General features: G+C 37.7%; 1 long non-coding RNA gene across 1 annotated transcript in view; it reads right to left on the reverse strand.

Moving 5' to 3' along the window:
- Nucleotides 1-14,291, reverse strand: part of LOC128072247 (uncharacterized) — a 255,859-nt gene that overhangs the window by 152,377 nt on the left and 89,191 nt on the right. The window contains exon 4 of the long non-coding RNA XR_008202182.1: nt 7,901-7,941. This is a non-coding gene — a long non-coding RNA (uncharacterized LOC128072247). The remainder of the gene's footprint in view (nt 1-7,900; nt 7,942-14,291) is intronic.

Genomic DNA, 14,291 nt, shown 5'->3' on the forward strand with positions numbered 1-14,291 from the left:
TATAAGCCTCCTATCACTAGCACTAATTATTTTGGCAGTTTATTGACAAGCACAATTGGAGAAAACGTAAAAATTTCTAAAAGCAAAACAAGTTCTTGGCTAGATTTCTTCAGCTTGATACACTTCAGACTTTCATTTATGGCTAAATTGAATCTGGATGTCAAATCTTGGTCCCTTAGAACAAAATCTTAATAATTAACTGGCAAAACTGAACATGATCATTTCTGACACACCTACACTGGTAATTATTGCTTTGAGGCCATTTACTAATGAAATTAATGTATTCATTGCCCTAACAAATTAGCATAACTCATACATAATGCCCCACATTTCAAGACCTTCCCAGAAAAACAACACTTAATACCACAAAGTGAAATGGCAAGGGCATTGCATGGAGTCAGTATTCACTGAATTACTACGTGTTAAAACCACAATAGCTAAGTGTTATAAAGCAAAAATGTAAACATAATGTGGGTATTGTAACCAGTAATAGCGTAGTCAAAAGTGTACAATCGATGATTATCTCTGCACTTCAAACAGACACATATTACAATAGCAGTAACCATGGAAGGTAATTAGCTGACTACTTTTCATGATTTAAAGTACAAAAAAGAGGCAGTGCAAAAACAATTTCTTGCTCAAATCCACAGTACTTATGGTATGGCTACTGTGCTTTTCATCCTATATTGCCACCCAGATGACTTCAGTGCTTAGAGCAGCAGCCATCAGGTAAAGCAATAGAGGAAGACAGGATTAAACATGTTACCTTGGAAATGACAAAAAAAAACTAGTGGCAGTTTACTGCCATTTTTGTTGTTGGTAAGATTCCCTCACTTCAGGCTGGGAAAGGTTTTCTATCTTGCTATGCAGAACAAAGTCAAGGAGAGGCAAGCACCTCAGGGACATGCGCAGCCCCACTTGAATGCAGGGCAGGGCTGCAGGTACACCTGCTGTGAGGGCTCAGGCTGCACTGGGAGCAGGGGGAAGCAGACCTGGCACTTACTGCCACCTCTGCAGGTGCCATAGATGCTTTGGTGTGAGGAATCAGTACTTTTGAGTAGGATCTATGTACTCATGCATTTCAAAATAATTTTGCAATTTTAAGATTTGAAAAAAAAGCAGTGAGGTGGCAGAAAAATTGTCTAGGACTCCTCATTGCACAGAATTCATTGCTGGCTTATCTGTGCTAGGCAGGGATCTGAGGATAACTTCACTATACTTACTTCCATAAAGATGAGGAGCCAAAACCTAAAGTCAGCTACAGTAAGGATACATTACCTGTGCTCTCTGAAACTGTTTAAATGAACCGAATGGCAGCACATGCCTTTGCCACCCCATCCTCCCTTCCTACACAAGCACAGTTGCAAAGGAACAGTTCCTCAGCAGATCTTATTACATCAGTACCCATTGCTACAAAACTTAAAGAGGAAAATTACATAATAAAAGTTCCCTTGGAACCCCATCCCACACATACTTTGCTCATGCCCAGAGGCTATAAGTTTTGTCTTAGCTTACTGACATTGAGATTTGGCTCAACAAAATTGGTTTTCTCCTTTTCCAGACAAACATCTGATCTTTTCAATCATCTGAAGCACATAATTACCATACAGAACTCATTGCCATGAGATGCATAACATTTTGTTTGACCAGTTTCATATTTCATGCTTATCATGTATGACTGAGGATGCTCTCCTCTTGTGTCTTTCAAAGCCAGCTTATCTACAAAGTCTCAGCTGTCAATAAATTGGTTCTCTGAACCTTACCCTATTGTCACAAACAGCTATTTATATAAAGTTAGATAAAACCCATTACTGTTTTACGAGAGTCTGTTACCTCTTTCATCTTCACAATTACACACTCAGGGACTGACTCTCATTAACAACAACCGTTCATTAAACTCGCATAGTAGGCCTCTGCACATTTCTACAAATGCTACATAACACCATAGCAAGATTAAGAATCAGGTCTTCAGCATCTTTTTCTTGAGTAGCAACAGATAGCACAAACTGGAATATCATTAAAAATGACAACTTAATGAAGCTCAGAATGCACTGTAAACATTTAAGACACTGTACTAGAAGAAAGGAAGTTCAAATCAACATCAAGTTACCATATCTTTACACTAAAATATTATCTGACTTGCCAAGAGAAAAGCACCTGGAATGCTACTACACAAAATCCTTCTAATGGCTGTTCTGTTCCACATAGTTCATAAGCATGTACCAAAGTACTCCAGTGTCTGATCTATTCTGTTCAGCTAATAATTATGTACTTCAGCACTGCACCCACCTCATCCGGTTCAAGTTACACCTAGCGAAAGTCAGTCCTCTCCCACCCCCAGGCCCATAGTTCACCTGTTTCTGACTTTAAGTCTCTCATTGGTATATAGATATTATTTTTGGCAATGTGCCTACTTTTAGTTAATTCCTTTGTCTGACTCATTGTTATTTCCCTCAAACATGCCTCTGCAACCTTTCTCCCTCCAGGTCAGCTGTAATTTCTGTCCTATCATTTACCATTGGATAAAGGGTTACCTTTGTATTGCTGACATTCCTAGCAGATGTCTTTGTCTGACCCAAGGGCTCCTCACCACCTGATGCCTTGCTTCCAAGTTTGGCCATAAATAATCCTCCCCTCATTGGTTTGACTATAAATAATCCTCTCCCCATCCAGTTGGCTTTTGGCATCAGCTGGTTCCAATTTAAATGGAGTGCAACTTCTCTTTTCTCTACTGAGAGAAAGCTCATGTTTGTCATTGCATCACCCATACAGGAATTGTACCCATACACAAAAGCTCAAGTATTAACAGAAAGATATCAGTAGATCCCTAAACCTAACCTTCTTCCTATTTAACTACTTTTCATTCTGGCACCCCTCACACTCACATCCCCAAATCACCAGAATCCATGCACAGAGACATGGGGCTTGTGCTTGCAATCAAACCACCTGTACCCTCCCAGCTTTTCCACAGGAGGCCATCTTAGTCACCCCTGAGCAAGCCTCATGCAGCAACCTCAGCAACCCTGCTCACACCTGAGCTTGCCTGTAGGCCATTTGTAGTTTTCTGGCTCAAATCAAGTTTATTTACTCAGGTGCATCTTTCACATCTTCAGTAAAAGCAAAGAAAGAAACAGAAACTGCAGAAGAAAGTTGGCAAGACAAAGCACAGAAAAATTTTAAGATATAGATAACCATAATCATTCAATGGCATAAGGCCAATTTGCAGACCTACATTTATTATTTAACATAGAATCACTCCTGCAAAGAGGGGTTAACTTTGAGAGAGCCAAAGCACACAATGATGTCCCTGCATGCAGCTGGAGTCACCAGCACTGCATAGCTGGAGGAACTCTGTGTGACCTTAAGGGCTGTACGTACAAGTCTTGCTACAAAACCCGTGAGAACTTTCCCTGCTATGATTATAAACTTTACTAAGTTAGACTCTCACAGAGTTATATAACCGTATGTGGTAGTTAATGAAGTGCTGGATGTAAGAAAAATAACTGCAATGTTATTTTGCCCCTGGTATGCTTTGCCTTATAAGGATTAAACCTACAGCTAATTCACTTGTGTTTTGTGATCTCTATCACACTGCAATAATAATACTTAGACTTTATAGCACTTCTCACTTATAAAACGTGCTTTACAAACATTATCTAATTAATAATCTTCACAACAGTCCTGTGACATAGGTATACAGGTCAAGTTAATGTTCTGTTTTAATAAACTACTAGCACTTCAGTAAATTGAAAAGTATAAAACACATTAAATTCACTTAAGAGAAACAAAAGTTAGTGAACAAATTGCAGTTCTCCCTGAACATTCTAGGTGGGCAATTCACATAGCAAACTGTCAGTGATCACTAGCTCTGAGGTCAGTCTCTATAACAAGCATTTTAATTAAGTAGTTGAGAGACTTTTTATTAGAATATAGAAGAACTATTTGGTTCACATTATTCATTCTGTCGGGGAAGATGAGGTTCTTTGATCAAGGCAACACTGCATAAAGTTTTATACAAAAAAGAAAACAGTAGTCCCCACCTTACAGTATTTTGGATGTAAGTATAAAATAAGGGATAAGTGACAGGGAATGAGAGGAAATAGTAAAGTAAGCACTAAATCTTTACAGCTCAAATTATATCTGCCTACAGAAACATATGCAGAGCCATTTTATTATATGCTTATCATCTCATTAGTACTCTGCAGTTAGCCCCATTTGATACACCTCAGGCTTCAGTTGCTTGTGATCAAAGTCAGAACAAGCGTTTGGGGAACACAGCACCAAATGGACTTAGTTACACAGTCACAAAATGAGTTTTCCACGAGGCCATAGTTGATTCAGCACATGGCATGGACATGCCTTTGGGATGTACCCATGCAGGTCAGGAGGGTACTACTTGATGAAGAGAAGCACTCTGCACACTGCCAAGTTCAGACCTATGTAGCAACTGAGGAATGCAGGGAGAAAGGGGAAGAAAAAAAAAAGGTTTCCTATTTAAAGTAGTTTAAAAGTTGCCTTGGGTTTGAAGCCTATACTGCTATCACAGGACAGACTATCAGATAAAGGATGAGAGTCTTAAAACCCAGTATTTTCACACATAGTTGTGCTCCTCGTGTGCTTCAGTGCCTGACTTAAAACCTGAGCTCTGGCTTGCTCCAAGTGCTGATTACCCACCAAAGGCAGCTGAAGTTAAAGGAAGTTGTGCATTCAGCACACTGCCTGATGTTAAGTGTTCTGAAAGAGGCTGAAGCAGGATGTCTCAGATTGGGTTCCCAAATTAGTAGGTACTTTCAACCTTGAATTGCTATGTCCCGATCTCCATCTGTCAAATGAGGACAATAATTCCTCCTCATTTCACCAGGGTGTTATGAAAATAACTTCATTAATGGTTTGTTAAGGACTATAGTGTTGAGTACTGTATTAAAATCTAGGAAGAAATTAATAATGCTGTCTCTGGAGCAAGTTTTGAAAAGCATGCAATTAAAAGAGCCTGAAGGCACACAGTGAAAAGGAAAAATTGTTGAGATATTTGAACTGCTTATTGAGTGCTTTATCCAGGGTGGATTTCACCCTGATTTTAAATTTCACTTTCATATTTGTAGATTATCAAGTTCCTAAGAATTCAGATTTATCCAGCTCTCCACAAATGCCAGAATCACACTGACAACTCCATGGCTCACTAAGTAACACTTAGAGTCACTGGACAGATCTCTGTCATCTAAACTCACAGAAAAAAAAGCAAACAATATAATCTTTCTCAAGAAGAACTAGTACTTCAAGGACAGATCGTGTTTTGACAGTAGATTTTTAGGCATTTCCAGTAACACAGGAGATAAAAAATTCAAGAAAAATTTCAGCCCAAATAATTAGTCTATTAAGATTCATATGTATATGTGCTAGAGATCATTTACACTAGTTTAAGTAAAAATTTTCAGGTAATCTTGAAGGAAACCAATATTCTCTGACCTACATAAAGTATACATGCATACACAGTTCTATTTTGAGCATGCACTGTCTTTACTAGCAAGTTGTCTTCAACACGAAAGGTCTTTTATTATTTGTTTTCATTACACACCCCCTAGCTGTTTCTTATACAGAAAGAATAATATACCTCAGCTTCCCTCAAATAATATACAGATGACTAATTACTGTGACACCCAGGAAAGATATGTCAGGTAAAGTAAATATTCTGGAAAGAATGAACCCTTGAGCTATTTCCACCAAATACTCTTACCTGGAACTGTCACAATGATTGTGTTACAACCAAAGAAAGAGCCTTTGATGACTGGAGTTTTCTGAATTAGTAAACTTCCTGATGAGTAGCAAAAAGCCTACTGCCACTTAAATCAGAAGCATTTAATAGAGACAACAGAATCAGGCTACTTTTCACAACTATGACATTGAGACTATCAAAGATGATTTTAATATGCAAGTGAGGCAGAACTAGAAAACAGTTATGGGCTGCTTTACAGTCATTTGTCCAATGTACTTAAATATTAGCAATGTAATGGCTGCTTTTTGGTTAACAACTTTATACTGGAATGGATTTATACAGGAATGAAGATAGAACTAGAACTGTAACTCCTCCATCTGCCAAGATTAAGCATCCCCATGCCCCTTCTAAATCCAGACTTTATGAAAACCAAGTGAGCAGAGCAGATCTCTCCTATGGGAAAGAGGAACAATCTCTCATCCTGAACCTTATCCACCAGAACTGAATTTAGTCCTGAACTAACTGAAAAACAGATCACCATAAAAGAAAAATGATATCAAGCAAAGCATGTCAGAAGGCAGAGAATCCACGTACATGGATGCAAAATCCTGAATCAGTGCTGGCCCGCTTCACAGCTTGTGCACAATACTATAATAAAATAGTGAGCACAGTACTTCAGACAAGCAGCTGCTAATGTCTTGAATGTATGCTTAAAACTCCTAGTTTTTCAGGGCAATAGTAAAAGAAAACAGCTTAACATAGTTTACTTTGCTTCTTGCTACAACTCCTTACAGTAGTTCCTCACCCACAGTGAACATCCATATGATAACAAGGAGGTATTTCCCTTTTCTAGATGTATTCCCATACACAGTAATTGTTTGGTCCTTACATGCATCTGGAACATACACCTATGGAATGCAGCTGGGAGATTCATATGCAGAAAAGCCTGGGCTAGAGCTGAAAAAAATAAACCCACTTCAAAGGAGAAACTTCAGTGGAGTCAAAAATTGGTTGGACAAGAAGAATGACAAGAGGAAGGCAAAAGATAACAGAAGCTGCAGTTTGCTATGTGACATTCATGAGAGGATTAACATACATAATTATAAGCAGCTAGTAATAGTGTCCTCCCAGGTGGACTGTGTCTGACTGATGTTAGTGAAAGTTCCTTTTAGCATAGGGTCCAGCATTAATTTCTGACAGTTCATTCTGACAGTAAGGTATTTTTAACCTATTAATATACTTCTGGCAAGAATAAGTGAGAGTTAGAGGAAAATCTCAAGCCATACTAGTGTGAATCAAAAGATTGTTGATAAACTACTAATATGAACAACTACTTACTTCTTCTGTACTCTTCTGCATTCCTCTGTAATACGTAGTTAAAATCACTTCATAAAATATCATATAAAAAAAATGCAAGCTACATCTTCTCAAGCAACTTATCTTATTAATCTCAAATTAGAGGAATATTCTCTTTCAAACAAGAACTAATCCATTCCCTTGTTTATACTGAAAATAAAGATAATACTTTTTCCATTTGTCCACAGCAGGAGACAACTGACTGGAGAAGATAGGAAAGAAGGCAATCACAGAAGAGAATTCACAGCCAAGAACCAAGGAAACAGGTTGAAATTTACCTGGCACACGATGCTGTTACTTATAGACCTCAAGTCCTTGTGTATTGATAAAAAGATTTGCGATAGAGAAATAAGTTGTTTTTCCATGTAACCTAATATAGTTTTCTGCTTTGGAACTAGTCATCAGAATTAGAATAACTTACAGTGTTTGAGAAAACACTGCACAGCTGTATCAGCCATTTTAAAAGCACAGAAATACTTAAGCTGAAAAAGAGACTTAAGATCATCAAGTCCAACCACCATATTATACTACTAAGTCCATCATTAAACCATATCTCAAAGAGCCTCAACTCACATGGCTCTTCATCACCTCCAGGGATACTTTCTCCACCATTACCTTCAACTGCCCATTTCACTGTCTAACCATCTTTTCTGAGAAGAAATTACTCCCAATATACAATCTCTATCCTCCCTGGTGAAACTTGAGCCATTTTATTAGAGTATTATTAGAGTATTCCTAAGTTTTGTTTTCTTGATCTCCATTTATTGATTTCACATCAATAAATTCATATTTATTCCAGTTTTTTCACAAGTAATCAGTCACGTGACTTACCAATGCTGTACTTCACATCTCAATTGTCTTCTATGAGAACACTGAAACAAAACAGAAGAAACAAAACAGACTTAACAAAAAAGATTTCGTAATAAAGCTTTTTCTTTTTCAATCACATATACAGTCAAAAACTTTCTAGTACAATCCTCCTGGCAGGGGGAAGGGACAACAAGGCCAAATTAATAATGAAAAACAAATGTCTAATCACCATAAAAAAATCCATTTCTTGTTCGATAATAGGCACATTCCTTCCATTTATAGTTCTCATACTATACAAATACATATACTCCGAGTCAATGAGGTATAGAAAGATAAGCTTCAGACACATTATGGACAATCAGCATAAACTAGAGCTCAGAACCCCTGTGCTGCTCTGAGCCCATGCAAACCATGAAAATTAAGGTTTATGATGTTCAGCCATTGTCTCAAGGAAAGCACATGCAGCTTTGATGAGATGATGTACATGAGGTACCATGAGTTTCTGCAGCAGAAGGTATGATCTACCAAGGAAAACAACTATCCTTCATAAAACATCTTCTGAAAGTGTGATTATCAGATCCAAAGTATACATTTTACAGAGCCCAAATATACCCACACTGCACATGCTGAAATAAGAAAGCCAACTGATTCTTACACAGAAGTATAGGACTCTGTTTACCACTGTTACATCAACATCAGATGAAGTTAATTAAAATGCTAAAAAATTTATTAAAAAAAATATCAAGGAACTACTAAAGACAGAACAGCATTTCTTGAATGTTCTGAAGCTCTGTAAGAGCAATTCTTCTCAGAGGTGCATAAATGAATGCTTGAGAGATGATGGCCAGCAAGTTGCAACAAGGGATATCAAAATCAAATATTCTTAATAAAGAAAGAAACTCACAGATAACAAAATGCTAATACACATCCCAGAGAAATTGTGCAAGTTCCTAACTCTGCAGATATTCAAAACAATAGCACCAGTCCTGAGTTACCTGATTTAATCTCAACCTGCTTTGAGCAGGGAACTAGCACTCAAGAGCACCTCACATCTTGCTGACCTGCCTTACAGCTCATAGTTTCTACTTCTAATGATCTAAAGAGAGCAAAACCCCCCTTCCCCTAAGAGGACTGGGAATTTTAAGGTGGAAGAACCTTGACCTTTCATATGGTGAACCTAGAATTAATTCTGGTTCAAAGCATATCAGTAAATAAGTAAAATAACCAACGTCCTGCTTACCAAGAAGCAAAATCACTTCTGACAGGTTCTAAGCAATAGCAAGCAAAGTACTCACAGGCAGGCCAATAGTCATATACAGAAAGAGCACTAGCACTCACTCAACTGGTGAAGGCTCCCTAGATAGCTCCTTCACAGGAAACAGCAGGTGCAAAAGATACTCACCCTTCAGTGGCTGGCCCTTATATGTGCCCAGGGTGCCTCCACCCTGAGTCCATCCCTTCTGGCCACATGGCAAACACAGGTGCCAACAATTTGTCTGTGCTCCCTGGGCCAGCCGCACCCCTTCACCAGCTGCTCAATCACCAGTTCAAGCTGTGATCTAACAGTTACCTACAACTGATTGATTATTTTTTTTTTTTACAAAGAAAGACGTTTCCAGTAAGAAATGCCCTTAACATAACTGCATCTTTCATCTGAGAAAGACTGTGAAGCAAGGATATCTCAAACTGAGCTACTTACAATGGTGGCTTCTTAAAAATCCTGTAAAGATGAGATGTGGCCCAGAATAAAGATGAAACTAAAGTTCTCTATTATGCTTATTAGATTGGTTTCTAAATGAAAGCACAGAGAAGATGGGGAGAAGGTCAGAGTGAAGGAGTGGGTGGGAATGTTAAGGCCAAAGCAGTGGTATGGTTTCGGACTTATTAAAACAATGGCTGATTCCTGAACAGTCGTGGCTAACTGTCGTATAGGTGGTTTACAGGAAATTGATAATTAATGCAAGAAAGGGAAAGATTAACTAAAAATTTACCAGAGAATCTGAGGACAACCTTCTTGAAACACTTGCTGTTAGGCATAGAAGGAAACAAAGTAATGAAAGAGTTTTTGAAAAATATGTGACACTGAGGTACAAGCTGTTCTCAGAAAGGGACTGGCCTGTGGTCTCAAAGGTGAAAATAAGAACCAGTTAAGATTTCACCTCCAAAATCACAGAACTAGATCCTGATAATAGGAGTTCAGTCAAAATAATAACTCTGTAAGGACCATATGGGGTCCTCTCTTGTATGGGTTTTATACTTCTTTCTACAAGCAGCTCCAGAGACTTTTAAACACAGAAATCAAGCTAAAATGATAACTTAATGATGAACTTAATAGCAGACTGAAATTCACAAAAAAGTTTTGAATACCAGATTACACTGACTAAAACACTAGGGTGCATGGCAGTAAAGATAAAATAGGAATGAATCAGAAATTACTTAAGGTTAATGAAGTATCTTTCTCTTCATTTCATTGTTACCTAACTTCCCTTGCAGAGTTTCAGAAACCAGTATTTCAAACTGTCCATATTTACAAGTAATCCCTCCAGAGTATTCTCAGTTTAAATAAATATCATTTATTTATTTACTGTTTGGGTTGTTCCTTCGGTGATGTGCCTGCCAATCTACTCCAGATGAACCATGTCAGTCTCAGTCTTCATTACCTCTCCTTCCCTCATCTCTCCTGAGTCTTATATAAATCTTTCTGGCTGAACTGTAGGCAGTCCATGTCATGGGGAACATTTTTCCCTTACATCTTAGAATCCTATAATTTATACCACAAAATTAAAACCAACATAAATTAGTAATTCAATCCCCACATTCCAATTTAATGAACTAGAGGCTTCATTGCATTATTGTTTTGTGCCACTGGACCAATCATTCCGTTTACAGATGGAATGTACTTCTTTTTTAATAAATAAATGAATAAAAAAATAAAGGTATCCTCAGTGCAATTATGTTGATGTCCCTCAGGAACCAGAATGCAATTATTTAAAATATTATTTCCTTAGATCACTCTCAAGAAAATAAGAAAAGAAATATGAAATTTGTGTCCTTTTAGCTTAAGCTCATTTTAAGAGCAGCAATAGTGATGCAGTTGGTCCCCAGTGGCAACTGAGAAGCACTTAGCCAGAAAATTGTTATTGGGTTACAGTTCTGGCTTCGTAATATGTGGCTAAAGATCATTTTAGACATCTATTGAGTGGCCCATTGTCAAAACTGGTATGACAAACAAGTGACAAAGTTATTCTATTTGGTCATTTTTGAGGGTTTTTTAGATCACAGAGGTAACTTGGGGCTGTATCAGCCTATGCAGTTTTGATTCAATTATAAAAATAAATCACAATAGGAATAATTCTAGCATAAATAATTGGACCCCTCAGGAGAAAAAAAAAATCTCTACAAACATGTGCATGTACTTTCAAGTGTTCCTGATATATAAGGAATTGTTAAGTGATATGGTGATCAGAAGTCAATTCCCATATTGAAGCCTACCTTTCAAACTAACTGGTCTTCTTCATTAAAATAAACAAGATGAAAAGGGCACCAAAGGACACTGTGAGATTTTTAACAATGTGCAAACTGAGACCACTCAGATACCACTAAAGTTCATACAGTCCTTTTAATTTTACTTTGCAGTCTTTTTCAAACAGACGATTTACTGGATAAGAATCCTGCCTTCTATATTTTACTGTGCTGGTAAAAATGAACAACTAATGTGAATGTATTTTGATGTACACGTGCAAACTTAAACAAGTGCAAAGAAGAAAGCAAAAATGAGGAACTTAATAAAAAACCTAACATGAGATTTATTTTCTTTTCATAAGCTCTTTATCATTTTCATTCACTGTCCATTACATGCTACATCTTTGCTCACATAATTACAAAATTAATATATTCAGCACCTATTTCATCCCTTTTTAATTTTGCTGAATATAAATACAGACATACTATGAGAAAAAACTAAAAACTTGGAAAGTGAAGAAACGGAACCAACCACTATGTATCACTGAGTGCTGCTAAACGCTTCTAATCCACACAGTGGCCCTCTGAGTAGAATTGCCACAGCAAAAACAGCTTTTGCTGGGGGTAACTCAATCTTTTCACAGAAGTGGCAACAGTGTGGGTAGACGGAGACCTTGGCCTTGTCTGTCTGTAGGCACTCATGCAGCTTGTAGCAGCAAAACAAAGCAGAAACATGGGTCTCACAACACTACTGGCTCTCAAATCTATTTTCAGAAAATGAAAACAATTTGGAGAGGGAGGAGATAAACTTGGCAGCTACAGTCCCAGACTTTTTATGTTGTTGTTTTTGTTGCTGTTGCTTTGCTTCTTTCTTGGGTTTTGGGTTTTTTTTTTTTTTTTTTTTTTTTTCCAATTTATCCTACAGATCAGAGCCACATTAGCTGAGAGAAGTGCATGAGTATGGTCATGATTCTATTGAAGATCATTGGATCGGCTGAAGATTTTTCCCTCGGACCTCTGCCACAAAGAAGAAATGAAAGTAGCAACAAATTTACAGTAAACAATGAAGATTCTAGTTTGAACTGAGAATTTGACAACATTTTAAGAGATCTATCCCTGGCCAGCAAACTGGCAGTTTTATTTCCTCCACAAAGATGTCCAAAAAGTAATTCTGTTCATCCTTGCAAGAAAAGAAAATATCAGATGAATTCCATTTAGTGGGGTCACGGAGACCAGATCAGTATTGCTCCTAACATATGGATCCTCACATTTAGGGTCAGAATTTAAAAGTCTGACTCTCAACACAAATTACTTAGTTCCCTGAATGATACCACTAGGTCATGGAGGACAGTGATGTTACACCAAAGGAAGAGAATCACTGATGGCTGTTTGCAACACAAGCATACTTTCAAATTTAATGCTTCCATACGAAAGGACACTATTTCTCTATACAAATAAAAAAAGATGCAAAATGTCATTTGATATGGCAGTTAGAGAGGAAAACTACTTTGTTTTCAAAAATCCTTCTTACTAAGAGTCAGTATCAAGCTTATTTCGCTGCACAAAAGCATAATCCTAAACTATACTGGTCTGTCCCTGAAAATAATGCATTGACTTGCTTATCTCTAGAGATCTGTTTAATTATCCAAGAGTACAAGAAAGTGGAACAGTCCAGTTTGAACACCCTCATGATGTCTCAGCAGGTTTCTGCTCCCAGCACATGCTATTCCAACAGCTAGAGATCACTGGAGTTAAAGTGCATGCACCCAGCTGAATAGGATGCAATTCCTATTCTTATGATGAATATCAGGGTCAGAGGTGAGTGCCAGATAACACATGGCAGATGTGGAGGGAGTAGAAGGAATTCTATTTACTTTGGGTGACCACCTACATTTCAAGTGTGGGGGGGGGTTGCAGTGAGAGGTATCTAAAACTGCATGGTAAAGACTATTTAGGGGACTGCACTGTACAATATTTTGCAGGAAAAAGCTACCTTCTTGTGTGTTAGTGTGAAATACTGTTGAAATATAAAATACAGTTCAGCCCAAATTAACCACTCATGCAATGCATCTCTTTTAGAAACAAACAAGAGAAATCTTATTAAAAGATATTCTTCAATCACTTCGGCTGGTATTGAGAAACTGTATTTCTTATTGTGCTGTCAGTATTTCCAGCGTCCACTTCAGGATGCTGAGGGACTAGCAGCAAAGTAACATTACCAAGAAATGGAGAAAAGGTGATCTAAACCTGAGAGAAGTTCTAGATAGACTCTGTGAAGACTGCAAAAATACAGCACATGAGAGCATATTTACAGTTTTGCTGTACATGTCAAAAAAGTGCTGCAAGTTATCACTGGCTGCCAAGGCTAGATTCTCAGTCCTGTAGCCCAAATCATGCAAAAGGCACCGAAGCTGCTCCTAACAGTGGATGATTCTTCCACATCAGATGTATTACAGGGCAGGAGATCTCTTCAAGCAGGAAAAATTATTAGCAGCCATTTGTTACTCAGTTTTTCACAATCCATGATTAAAAACCTTTTTTCTCCTCAACACCATTCGCTTTTAACTCCTGAGCAGCAAGGTACCACTTCTGTGGTACATTCAGCTATATGAGAGAAACCGGAGAGGATGGAACACATCAGGTATATCAATGAGCTCTGCTGTACAAAGAACAAATTCACACACTGTATTTCTCCTGCTCCTTCTTCTATTCCTAAAGAAATCATAAAAGTCATTGAGGATTTTGATGCTTTCTATATGGAAAATTTGGAAAGTTGAAACGGACCAGTTAGGAGAAATTCAGTTCATAGAAAGGACTGAAAAGAAAAATGGGAGGCAGGTGAAGGAAAAATAGTTACTTATAAAAGTAACACACAAACAACAAAAACAAACTAATCTGGGACAACGGGCTTTACTTAAAGATCCTACTTCCCAAACTATTTGAAATCAAA

The sequence above is a fragment of the Tympanuchus pallidicinctus genome, unplaced genomic scaffold (genome assembly GCF_026119805.1).
Source record: "Tympanuchus pallidicinctus isolate F22 unplaced genomic scaffold, pur_lepc_1.0 scaffold7, whole genome shotgun sequence".
NCBI lineage: Eukaryota > Metazoa > Chordata > Aves > Galliformes > Phasianidae > Tympanuchus > Tympanuchus pallidicinctus.